The 13676-nt window shown below is 37.3% G+C and overlaps 1 long non-coding RNA gene across 1 annotated transcript; it reads left to right on the plus strand.

Moving 5' to 3' along the window:
* Positions 1–811: 811 nt before the first annotated feature.
* Positions 812–5344, plus strand: LOC147824600 (uncharacterized). Its single transcript, XR_015442139.1, has 3 exons — positions 812–1185; positions 2053–2160; positions 4696–5344. It is a non-coding gene; the product is annotated as an uncharacterized LOC147824600 (long non-coding RNA).
* The last annotated feature ends 8332 nt before the right edge of the window (positions 5345–13676 follow it).

Genomic DNA, 13676 nt, shown 5'->3' on the forward strand with positions numbered 1-13676 from the left:
TCTCAATATTCAGACAGCCCCTGGTCAAAATGCATCTCCCAGGCATCGCTTGGGCCCCTAGAGGCATTACATGAGCACTGGGGCGAATCTGGGAACTGTGTGGGGACCAGCGACTCCTGAACAGATGTTCCTTGTCAGAGAATGATCAACGTGAGAAGCAGTGATGAATTCTGGAGAGGAGCTCATGCTTTACAGCCCTCTGATTTTAATGCTCTGCACAGAGCCACTGTGGCATACAGCATTTCCAAATTAAACAAAGCCCCCCCCCACAAGCATGATACGTTTTCTCCAGACAATTTGTGAGCAAAGTACTCAAGGCATGAGAATGTCCCTCTGTGGAAGAAGGAATATATCTTAAAGACATTGTTACAGGCTTTCTTTCCCTTCCACCTGAATCATGACACTTGCAAACTGGATGGATTTGGGCAATTTTGTTGTTCTCTATTCTCATGTGGCCACATGTTCTTCGTGTTACCAAACCAGTCAATTTCAGCAGAAAGAAAAGTTGGGTCTGGGAAATAGCGAAGCTTTGACTTGTATTAAATATTTCCAGCTCTAGCTACATAGACAATAATTTAAAAGGAAAATGCAGTATATGTGGATAAGGGATCTATCAAAGACACAAAGAAAAGGACTTTTGGAACTTTCCTAAGGCAAAGCATGAAAGTGACTTAATAGCAACACAGAATAAATTCCCAAGGTCAATAATTTCATTTCCCATTATTGTACAAAACTACCACCTGGAGAATTCATAGAAAAACTCAAAGCATCTCAGTGAGTAGCTAAGCAAACTCTTCTTGCCTACAGATTAGGAAAACATGAAGTTCCCATTCTCTACACACTAACCTCTTCCAGCATAAATGTATCTAAGCCACCTTATGATATATACAACAGGTCAGTGACTTCTGATTCAACTTGCTGTGCACAAGCAATATTCTGGCTGGCACTGTGGCATCCTAATGTGTAACCTCTTGCTGTCCCCCACATGCATTTTGCCCCTCCAAGAAATAAGGAGGAGCCAAGTTTGGATCTTCACTAGAACTTGGGGAGATGGGAACATGAACTCTCTATTGGCTTCTTCCTCATCAAAGTCCCCAGGTGCCACCCCCAGTGACCATTGATGTGTTGGTACTACGTCTGCCTAAAGAGAGTCACAGAGAGGTGGGACATCAGGAGACACAGCAGGTGAGAAGAACCAAATGGTGCTTTTCTTTCTTTGCTTCAAATGGGCAGCTACAATGTGGCGTTTGAGATTTAAATCATAGAGAATAGATTTTCACAGCCCATGTATAGGACGCGTGCCTAACAGTTAGGTGAGCTTCAACTGCCATGTAGGTTATGAGGATTATCAGCACGAAACCTTCAGAATTTATTTTAACAAAGCTGAGAAAAGCTGAGACTCCTGAAACAAACTTCACATTGTTAAGTAGGTGGATTCCCAAGAGGGCCAGGTCTGGCCTCAAATTTGGTCTTGCTTTAAATTATCTTGCAGGAATTACCATAGTTAATAGTTAACCTCTGTCAAAAAATGAAGTATATTGAAATTCAGGATTATGTAAGAAATAAATGTGATAGTGCATGCAAAACATTTTATAGGATACCTGGTAAATATCAAACTCATTGAAAGTTATAAACTTCACAGTTCCATTCACTGTAGCAGTTCTGGAGGAAAGGGCCAACAGCAGGCATTAGAGAATTCCACTCTGCTTCAATTCTACAATTCGATATCAAGTAAGATACTCAACTCTATGAAATTCCCTTCCTTTAAAAGCCAAACTCTGAATAATAGTAATTTAGTCCAAAATAAGTATGGTACAGATCTGAGAGTTTGGAATCCTACTGTAGCAAGCCTTGCCACTCTACCGCTAGCTAGTCTTTCTGTAATAAAATTAGAGCTTGTTCCTGGGATAGAAAAATACTTCTTTTAAATACAAAACATTAAAATTGATGGAAGTTTTGGAGATCAGTCTATTTCATAGAGCGTAATATGAATAAGCACTAAAGGAAGTTGGCATGTCCAGCCAATGTGAGAACATGGTTTATGGTCTCTAGGTATAGATGTGCTGTGATGTCAAAGCTATGGTATCATAAGGCAACCTGACAAAGATGGAGGAGGAAGAGGCACTCAAGGGGATGTGGACAGGCGGAGATGTTATGCAGGTAAGTGGTAGAGGCACTGGGGTAATTTCCAAGAATAAAGTGAGGCTCCTTTTCATCCAATGGCTCTTTTCTAAATATGTTCCAGATACACTACTTCCTTGGTTGCTTCAAACGCAGTTATCAATCCAAGTTGATCTCTATTTTGTGTATTTTTTCACATATGAAATCTAAAATCCTACGAGCTGCCTCTCATCAGCCTATTGATTATTCACATTTATAGTGAAGATCAACTGTGATATAATATGCCAAGCATCTGGTAGGTCTTCAAGTAACATTGCCTACAAATACTTTAAAAAAATCACTGTTTGAAAATAATAATTTCCACAAGTATTTTGAAAATTACTCACACAGTGAAGGATTCAGATAAACTAGATATCTGGGAAGCCACGACCAGGTAAAGGGAAAACCAGAGAGCTCTGGACATGCAGCAGATGTGGAAAGTGATAACAAGACATTTAGAAGTTTTTGTAGGACTTTACACTATATATGTATTATAGAGAGCTAAGAGGTAATGGGAAAATAATATTTATTTTCCATTATTGTTTTAGAGTTGTGAGATAGAATAGCATTTTTACACACATTCATTTATCTCAAAATCATAGAATTTATTCAAATTTTTTTGCACTGAAATATTTCTCAATTCAGGTGCCCAGAAGTCACCCTCAGGGTCACTTTCAAGCACTCCTTTCCCATGTACACAGTGCAGGATGGATCAGTGCTGATATGAGGCTCACTCCAGGCCACTTCATCCATGTCTTCTTGCAGACTTCCTGCTGGGGACCCCAGCATTGGCCTTCAGCTCCCCTGAGCTCAGCTCTGCTTTCTGCTGCTCTCGCTGCAGGTCAGCCAGGCGCTCTGGCGGCTCTGTTTCTAACAAGTTGAGGCAGAGGCCAGAGTCTGTTACATCTCTTGGACAGGGCTGGAGGTGGAGCTGGCTCCTATTCAGGTTGGAGCTGCATCCCATTGCTGCTTTCTGAGGCCAGCACCATTGCAGTTAAGCCTGAGTTCATTTATTTGCTGGGCTTGCAGAATGGGCACATTGCAACTCTATTATGTCTTTTTATTCACTGTGATGCTCTAGCTGTTTATTCTCTTGATCTTTCTGTTGTTAGTTGACAAATTGCAACTGTATATGCATATGAGGTACAACACATGGTGCTGTCACGATATAACTTATATATGATATACCATGTGAGATATACCTCTACATGATGTGGAAGACTCAGTCAAATTAACATAGCCACTACTCCAACACTTAGCATATTTTTATGGTGAGAACATTTGTTAGCAATGGTGAAATATACAACAATATATACAACATTATAATACATTATAATACAATATAATACAATATAGTATTATTAACTACAGTCACTACGCCATGCAATAGGCTACACACACACACATACACACACATGCACACGCACGCACACATACTTTCTTCTCTGGTCTCCGTGGAGGTTATACCCTTTTGATCAACATGTCCCTGTTTCCCTAACCCCTGCCCCAGGTCCTGACAATCACCTTTCCCCTCTGCACTCTCATGAGCTGCTTTGTTTTGGATTCCACTTAGATTTTTCTCATCTCTGAGATATTTATCCAGTGGTGCCATTGACATAGGCAAGGCAGGATAAATGCTTGATTATTGCTTGCTATCGCATTTGCATTTAATGAATTGGTTTCTGTAACCCTTTGAAAATGATGTAGTTTTGTAGCTTTTCCTTGTGTATTTTTGGAAAAATAATTTACATCCAGTAAAATTCCTACTTTTTAGATGGGTGGTCTTATGAATTCTGTCACACATATAGTCAGGTAATTCCCAGGATAATAAAAACATATAACTATGGGTGTCGAGCGGCTTTTCATGTGCTTTATTACCATCCGTATTCTACATTCTTCTGTGAAGTATCTGTTCAAATTTTTTATTCATTTAAAAACATCAGTGCATATAAATGTGATTTTGGACAGTTTTTCATATGTTCTAGATATAGGTGGTTTTAAAAAATTAATATGATGTTTCCATTTTCTTTTGTTGAAATTCTAAGGTGAAATTCTAAGGTCTTCATTCTGTTCAATGTTAAAATAAAATTCTTAAAATAATTTTAAGCAATAAATTCTTTAAAATAAAGCTAGTAAGTAATTTTTCCTTAAATTTAATTTTGGAAAAAGTAAGTATTACTACTTAAACACATAGATTAGAATAGAAGACAATGTACATCGCAAGAAAAATGTTTCATCTGTGTTGCAGGATTACAAAAAGATTACAGAAATTTGCCTATTATTTTAAAATTTTACTCTTTTGGTATGTGTATTAAGGCCTTTTGAAAATTAGGCTCACTAAGATACAATTTACATTGCATAAAATTCACGCATTTTGTGTACAGTTGAATGAATGTTAGTATTTGCAGAGTTGTACAGCCAATGTTATAACCTCATTTTCGGATATATTCATTAGATCTATCAGTCTCCTTAGACTGCTTTAATGAATGACAAAAACGTTACAGTTTAAGATCATGGCAATATATCTCCTCACAGATTTGGAGGCCGAAGTCCAAGTTCCTTTTAAAGGGGTCCAGTTGGGGAGGAGGTAGATCACGGAGGACACTGGTTTGTTTCCTCTTCTGGCTGCTGCTCTTGTCAGCTTCCTGTGGCTGGAGGTGACATGGCTGCAGTGTGCAAGCCCCTAGGGGTGAGTCTTCCGGCTCTGACTGCCCATCAATTCCTGCTTTGTGTGAGGATCAAATCTCCCTCAGTCTCTCTCTCATAAAGATACTGCCTTGGCATTTAGGGCAGGCCAGGAGAGCCCAGGATCAACTCCCTGCTCAAAATCCACATTTTAGTCCCCTAAGGTACGATTTTGCCCACTAAGGTAGAACTCATAGGCTCTGTTGGTCAAGAAATAGGTATATTTTGACTGGACGACATTTTTCAGTGCAGCCCACCACTCCATAAAGTGATCCCAATTCCCAACCCCAGGCCAAGACAATCACTGAACTACTTTCTTTGTTTCTATACAAAATGTTACCTTTTCGTGGTTTAATTAATGATGATTCTGACACATTGATTTGCACCATATGTATATTTCTGCTTATGGATTTTCAACCATTTAAATTGATTAGTCAAGAGATAAACCTTGTAGGACTGGGAAGTTACTAGATGAAATACAAATCTACAAATGTTAAAATATAACAGCCTTAATCTAAAGTTTTCCTAATGAATAAAATTTACCTTATATCACAATAGAATGAAGTTTTCCAGGTCTCCAAATACGTATTTGTACTATTTTCTATATCTCCAAATATGCACAAATACAGACCAATAATTTAGGATGTAGGAACAATTTTCATTTAGCTTGTAGCACAGTGCTATTATCTCCTATATGATTGCATGTGATTATTTATATTTCCTTTACATTTCATCCAATATGACTATCATTATCACAAAGATTTCAATCAGAGTGACAATGTAATATCTTTAGCTATGCAGGCCAATGCTTCCAAATTTAGGCTACAAAACTACCAAATTTAAAAATTAAAAAAAAATTCAGCAAGATTCAGAAACAACATACATATTTTTAGAATTGTTTTCTTTTTATTTATTTTTATTAAATACATGATTGTATGTAATAAATACATGTTTATTTTAACATGTTTTAATAAATACATATATTATAATATTATAATATTATGTATTATAATAAATAAGTACATTCTTGCAGTACATGCAGTTTACAACCATCTTGGGGAGTGAGGACATGTACATAATAGAACCTAGTTTGTTTTTTTAATCCTCTTCCCTCCTATCTTCCCCTCTAATTTCCCTTTTCCCATGTTTGTTCTTTTTGATCTTACTAATCTTAGTTTACATTTATGACATAAAAGTTCTACATTCATTGAGGTTATTTGGTTCCTGTACATGGCATATCTTTATTCTACTTATTTCCCTTTCCCCACCCCTTCTCTCATTTTAGTGAGGTGAAGTACAACCATAGAGGTAAAATAAAGAAGGTATTGAAGGAGACAAGGGGATGGATCTCTTACAGACGGGAAAAGGTCCAAGAGAACAACATACATATTTTTATATGGAATTTTTTTTACAATTTACTCAGAAAAAGAAAGAAAAAGAAAAGAAAATTCCATTCTCTAGTTAAATAAGCCATATGCAAGGACATTTTTGATTAAAATAAAATTATTAATGATGGCAATGACCATATATAATACTCTTTATAATCCTATTCATGTTTGCTTCCGTATTCCATGATTTAGTCTTTAAAAGATTCACTATCTAGGAATTAAGAGTATGGGACTTCAATATTATTACTTTCCAAAATTCACCAAGAAAAAGCAGAGATATTTCCAAAGTTTATGGAATTTTACTACTCTGTATTCATGAAGGCTTAGTGCATAATTAAAATCTGTGAGCCACTGACAGAAATCTTTATTAAGTAGACTTTAGCTTAAAAATGAACCGCATCTAACTCTGCACAAGTACATTTTCATTTACTTGGTCATGCTCATTTTATTGAGCATGGTCTTTTATTTGATGCCAAGTGTGGCAGTGCTGTTGTATTCGTTTTCTAAGGCTTCCATAACTAACTAGCACTTGCTGAGCAGCTCACTCAGCTGAAATGTATGGTCTCACAGTTCAGGAGCCCGGATGTGTGGGAGCAGGAAGCCAGGATGTGTTGTGAGGAGGAAACCATTGTGTTCTCTGAGATTCTAGTTGATTGCTGGTAATCTTTGCTTTTTGAAGCATCACCCGCTGTCCTCTATGGTCACATGACATCTTCTCTGTGCGTGTCTGTCTCCATAATTTTCCTTTCCGTAAGGACTCTCCACACATTGAAATAGACCCCACTATTCGAGTATGGGCGCATCTCATTCAGTTACATTTGAAATGACCTTTGTCCCACATCAGGAGTTCTCAGGTACTGCTATTAGGATGCTAATGCAAATTTTGGGTGAATACAACGTAAGTCAACCCACAACAGTTACGAATGATGGAGCATATCCTAGAAATCTGACTCTGGAACAACTAATAGCAAGTTAGGAACTGACAGTACATCCATGATGAAATGTCAACAGCCCAAGAGCATACATGGCATCACATGTTTGTTACCAGTCTATACATTTACAGGAAAAATTCTCAAGACAGCCTCAGGTTTCCACTTTGAAGAGTATGTTTTGGTTCTTTACTTCAGTCATTTATGGCTGTCTTCTTTGAAACACCAAGTGCTGGATGCCATAAATCTTCCCAATTTCCCAATTTCTTATAAGCCCAGATTGTTCCTGACATTATTATTTAGAAATCCTACATGTGCCACTTCCACTTGGCATTTTGAATTGCATCTCACAATTACATGCTTGAAAACCTGACATATGGAATGTTGCTTTGCAGAAATTAAATTATAATACCACAGTAAATCTCTAATTATGAGAAAATGTGCTGTTCTTATTATCAGCTGGCTTTATGAACTTTTAAATACACTCTGCCTAAAATTTTATGGTAAAACTGTCTATTGTAAGCCCTTTTATGCCTAGCTTAGTTTAGAATGAAAAAAAATTGTGTGGAAGTATGTGATCTACAAAATATCTTTTTCCCAAGTGTAACTATTACCTCAGACCAGTGCTACAGTTCTGGCTGAAGGTATTCAAACCTCAAGCTCATGGAAGGCAATCATGAGAGTGGAGACAACTCAGGATGTTACCCAGACTTGAGTCTATTTAGGTAATAGCTCAGTGCAAACCGAGATATACAATAAAACTGATTAACCTTTAACCAGTAATATCTCTTTGGAGAAACATAATACATGCATCTCTGTAACATATTTTCCTGCTATAAAACTCCATGTGATTTTCAGGCTTAGTAAGCTAAACTACACTCTGTCTCTGACGGGGTGATGAAAGGGGTGTGATATGGGAAGAATTTCAGGGCAAAGTAGGCACCTGCATTTTTTTCTGATGAATTTCTGTGTCAGATCCCTTTGATCGAGAGCATAGGTCAGCGGTCCTATTGTACACATCCTCTCCCCTTTTAAAAAATTCATTTCAATAAATGTACCAGATGTTCGGTACAAGAGATAAAAATATCTGGCTCTGGCCACCTTGAGCCAAAAGCAGTGAAGTAAACATTTATTCATTTAGTGTTCAGTTAAACTGCTTTTGGTGATAAAAGTGACATGGTTTTCCTAGCTTAAGTCAACTTCTAACAATCTCTTGTCTTGCTGACTTAAATAGAAGTTGACTCAAAAGGATTTGCTTATTTTCTCCTTAATGACTAAATCTCCCAACAGAACACAGGGTAAACTAAAGTATTTCATAGTGAAAGCCAAGATTCATTTCCTTTAGTAGCCAAAATCAGGGATATAAGGCACACATATTTGTGACATTTAAAGAAATATTACTATATATAATGAAGTGAAATTAAAAATGTCTACCTTCATATAATAACTATGTTTCATCAGGGACTTCAAAATCTTTTTCATCATTTTTATGAGATCAAACTCTTCAAAAGTTCCAGAACAATATCAATTCATTCCTTATAGACTAATGGCCAGTGTGAATAATAACAATAGAAGGTAAAAGATACTATATTAGTTCACTATGAAAGTATAATAAAATTAAGAAATCTTTCTAAAGCTAATATTTTTTTTTGGAAAAATTGTAATATATTCATAGGTAGAGAATATAACATTTTAAAGGTTAAGCAAAAATCTGAAGTGTTAAGTTTATTAACTATATTGAGGAACTTAGTTCATGCTGCATGTTGCTCCCTGCATGAATTATTTTAAAGATCAAAGTAGATTTAAATTCTGTTTTAGTTATTTATGTTTTAAGTTCTAGTCACTGATAGCATTGTCTGTTTCTTTCACATGCAATGGGCCCTGGGGAGTGCTTTCCTGTTAAGGAAGATACTCTGACCCCTCTTGAGGTTGGGTGGTGAGGTGGATCCACTCCATACCAGGTAAGATGTGGGCGGCATCGATGTGGTTCCTTTTAGTCAAAGATGGAGACGAATCAGGCATATTATAGGCTGTGTGTGGAATGTTCCTCATGGCCTGTGTGTTAAAGGCTGGGTCTCCAATGCATAGCACCTTTGGGAGTGGGTAGAATCCTTAAGAGGTGGGATGCAGCAAAAGGAAATTAGGCCACTCTCTTAGGTACCTTTGAAGACTATTGGGACCACAGACCTTTATTCTTTCTCTTTTACTTCCTGGTTGCCATGAGGTGAGCAGCTCCTTTACCACTCAGTCCTACCTTGATGTGCTGTTTCACTACTGGCCCAGAGTAATTGACCCTTGAGTGAAACCTCTAAAACTGTGAACCAGAATAAGCTTTTCCTCCATACAAATTGATTTTCTCAGGTATATTGTTATAGTGATGAAACACAACTGACACAAGGCATGTCACACTGACTCTCCCAACAGCCATCTGCAGAACAGTGAGGAAGACTCAAGGCCCAAGTGGACAGTGGAGGTCAAAGATGGAAGAACCAAGGACAAATGAGTACCTGTGTGCAGTAAAGTCACACACCAGCTGGCTCACTCACATCATGCTCTTAGGTGAGCTGGCTTCCTTGTTGGTCCTCTCACCTGTACCACTGCCCTTCTAAAGAACACCTGTGTTGCCAGCAAGGCTAGGATATGCAGTGCCTAGACTGGTGCTGGTGAACTTATGGCACTCATGCCACTCTGGACTGTATGTGTCACTAAAAGTTCTAAAAGGTTCACCATCACTGGCTGAGATTCCCTTTTCATATATGGCTGTAGGTTGGAATATGTCAAACAGGAATTCAATTGCAGCTGGGCTCCTGGGGCAAACACCTTGGGTTCCTCAGATTCCTGGGAGGCCCACTCACTTTGCTAGAAGAAAGTGGTGGATGGAGCTACCTAGGGAATCCTAAGTACTGAGTCATCTTCTCAGTGATATTTCTAGGATCTTCCTGTTCCCATCCTCAAGATGGAATAAATAAGGCCAGCCCCACTGACATTTGTGACAGCATTCTGATCTTTAGCAATCATGTGAGACTTATATCCTTTATGAAAGTATTTATAGTTTAACTGATTAAAGTGACTTCTGCTAGCCTTCAACTCTGTGAACCATGAATACATTTCTGTGAGTCAAGCTACTGAAATTTTAGGTTTTTTGATAATTATTCATTCTTAGATGACTTCTTTTGGTTGTGTTCTCACTTTTTCAAAATACAGCTTTTTACATATTATTTGGCTTTTCCTTGAAGCTACATCTTAACAGTTGCTATGTTAGTTTCCATTTCATAGGTCCATGATCAGTTCTTGAAACACACAGGTCTTAGCATTTTTAGTTTGGAATGTTGTGATGTTTAAGTGAACTGTCACTTTAATTGGCTTGAGATCTTCTCAGGGAGTTAGTGAAGCACACTTATGTTTGTAGCTGGGTGGGTAATAAGGATATAACTTTGGAGTTTATTTCTGGTCCCTTTCCCCTTCCTTTCTATTGTTGTTCCCTGTTCTTCTTGCACTCCCAAGACATGAGCAACTTTGCTCTACCAGGCTTTTCCTGCATGATGTTTCTACCTTAGAGCCAACTGACCATTGACCAAACATTCTGCAATCACAAGGCAAATTAAATCTCTTTTTTAAATTGTGAGTGTTGGTTATTGTATCTCAGTAGAGAATAGTTCACTAAAACAGAACATTGGTATCAGAAATAGGATCATTGCTTTGACTATGCCTGATCACATAGTTTAGAAGCATTTGGAACTGATTTGTGAGAGGAATTTGGAAGGGTTTGAAGATGTGGGTTAGAGAAGCCCTAGAAATACTGTAAGCAGAGTCTGATGAATGATTCTGGTTTGAGCTCAGAAGAACAGAATGCTGATAGGAATGCCAACAGTAATGGGCAGCCTCGAGCTTTTAACTGGGAACAAGAACTTTCTTGGCAATTGAACTAAAGCCCATGCATGTTACACTTTGTACCTGAGACTTAGAAGAAGGCACTGTTTAAGGACAGTATACTAGAGTGGTGGAGGAAATGTCAAGGCAGCCCAATGTTCAGGCTGTGGCATGGGGACTGCCAGCTGATTTTTAGCTCAATTTATAATAAAAATAGGGGTAAAAAGCTAAGCAGAAAAACTTGAAGTTCTTAAATTTTGGTCCAAATGGAACCATATGTAAAGCTGAATCCAAAAAAATATGGTTGCTGAATAAATTAGTGCCATTTAAAAAAAGTATTTTGTACAAGAACAAGAAGAAAGATGCCTTGAGAATATCTTAGTACTCATAAAGACCCCATCCATTCAAGTGTTCATAGTTTCAACCTTTCATCCTTGGAACCCCTCCTTCACAAGGGCTTCTTACAGAATTGGTTTCTTGGGATTCTTCTCACTTCTACTCAGCCATCCAGACACTCAGACCACTGCTGCTATGGCCCAAAGGGTCTAGGTACTGCTTCCACTGACAGCAGACATTGGCATCACACATATAATGCTTGTTTTACTGGCCTGCAAAATGCAAGAGTTGTGATGTCATGGAGGGTTCCAGCTAGATTTCAAAGGAATGTTTTGGAGTCCAGGCAAGAATCCCCTGAGAAGTGCATGAATGTATAGCAATGAAGACAAAGATGAAGTGAATACCCCAAGAATCAGAGGTGCTAGGAACTTGAAACATTTGGCAAGAAAAGCCATTGGCTGTGAGTAAAATTAGCCCAAGGGGAAGGCAATGTGGGCCTGCCCAAGCCTTCTGGAATTCCTATCTTATCACCATGTGCCCCAGATGCCAGGCATGGAGCTACAAGGCATAATGTTTGGAGTGCTGGCCTTCAGTCGTGCTTTAGTCCCATTCTCTTCTATCCCTCGTTCTTCCCTTTTAGAATAAGAATGATTATCCTCTGCCATTGTACCTTAGGATTATGTAACTTTTAAAATTTTTACAGATGTTCTCAGCTAAGAGTTTGACTTGAGGCTCAGAGGAGATTTTTACTTGGAATTTTAGGAAGTCTGGGATTGTTGAGACTTTAAGGAAGGGATTACATTGTTTTAGTTGCATGTAGAGTAGTTGTATCATATGAGGCAGAATTGGCTTGTTTTTATTTGAATAGCACATATGGTTTAAGGAGATAGGTTTGCTATTGAGTTAACAGGGTGGATGTGATGGTTACAGTGGATAGTCAACTTGACTGCTTTGAGAATTACCCAGGGAATCATTAAAACACATTTCTGGGTGTCTCTGGGTGAATCATGGAGATGTGAACATGGGGATTATGTCTGGTCCTGGCCCCCTTCCTCTCTGGTGCCATTCTCCTGCTCTGTTTCCTAGACACCATGAGTTGAGCAGCTCTGATTTGCCATGTTTTTTCATTCTGATGTTTCTACCTTGGACCCAGCTAAGGAGGAACCAAACCCTCTGAAACAGTGAGCCAAATTAAAACCACAACTCCCTTAAATTGTTGGTGTTGAGTACTGAGCCCCAGCCACAAAAATACAAAAATCTGAATTAATGCAAATATCTTTCCAGTTCTGCATATTAATAATGCAAAGAGCTACCCTAAATCCTAGTAATTGTGTGGAGTTGTTCTCTATATCAGTGGAAACTAATTTAAAGGAAAGGTCTCTTTAATCATTCTGACACTTCTTTGAGGTAGGCAAGAATTAAATAATAGTATAATTGTTGATAAATTTCTCTCTAATTCTAATTTTCTGATTTACGTAGTAGAAAATATGAGATGGTCCCACAAACCAATGTATCTGAAGAAATTATGGTTACTAGAACTAAAGAAGTCAATATAGTCATAGATTTAGATATAGATGACATAGATATAGATGTATGAAAATACAAAAATCAATAGTGATCTTCATGTTTGAAGCTGGGAAGTGCAGTACTGAAGAACATTCAATATAGGAATATGAAGTAAGAGTGAATTACAGAATTCACCAAGATCCTGAATTCAAAAATAATGTAAAATTAATAGCTGGGCTAAATACAAGAACTAGTTTGTAAATGTAATGTAAAATATCCTATTTATAAGAATAACACAAGTAGATAAAATAATTCAATATAAACTTCACAAGGTATGTATACAATGGAGAAGAATAAGATCTTAAAATAGTAATGAGGAACAAAGCAGAAGATTAATGAAATGCATATGTTACTCTTGGGTACAAAATTAAAAATAGTATTAATAAAACTGCAAAGAAGCCAATTTTCATAAATTAGCCAATTTTCATAAATTAGCCTATACAGGGTACTCAATGGACACAAAATATATGATCAATATTATTTTTTATACAAAGGAGCTAATTCTGATATTTTTGGGAAAATAATTGTGTGAGAATATATAGGACAGTTCCAAAAGGAAAAATTAATGAGTTGAACTAGTTCTATAAGTCATTAAAAACACAATAGAAAGCAATACTAATTAAAATAATGGGACACCAGATATATGAAGAGCTGACTACTCAAAGAATATAATTTAGAATCTGGAAATAAACTCACAAACATATGAACATTTAGTAAAAATATAAATTTGCCCCTTTAAATC

Source organism: Heterocephalus glaber, unplaced genomic scaffold (assembly GCF_053883595.1).
Source record: "Heterocephalus glaber isolate CG9 unplaced genomic scaffold, H.glaber_assembly_v1.0 deba00001537, whole genome shotgun sequence".
NCBI classification, from domain to species: domain Eukaryota; kingdom Metazoa; phylum Chordata; class Mammalia; order Rodentia; family Bathyergidae; genus Heterocephalus; species Heterocephalus glaber.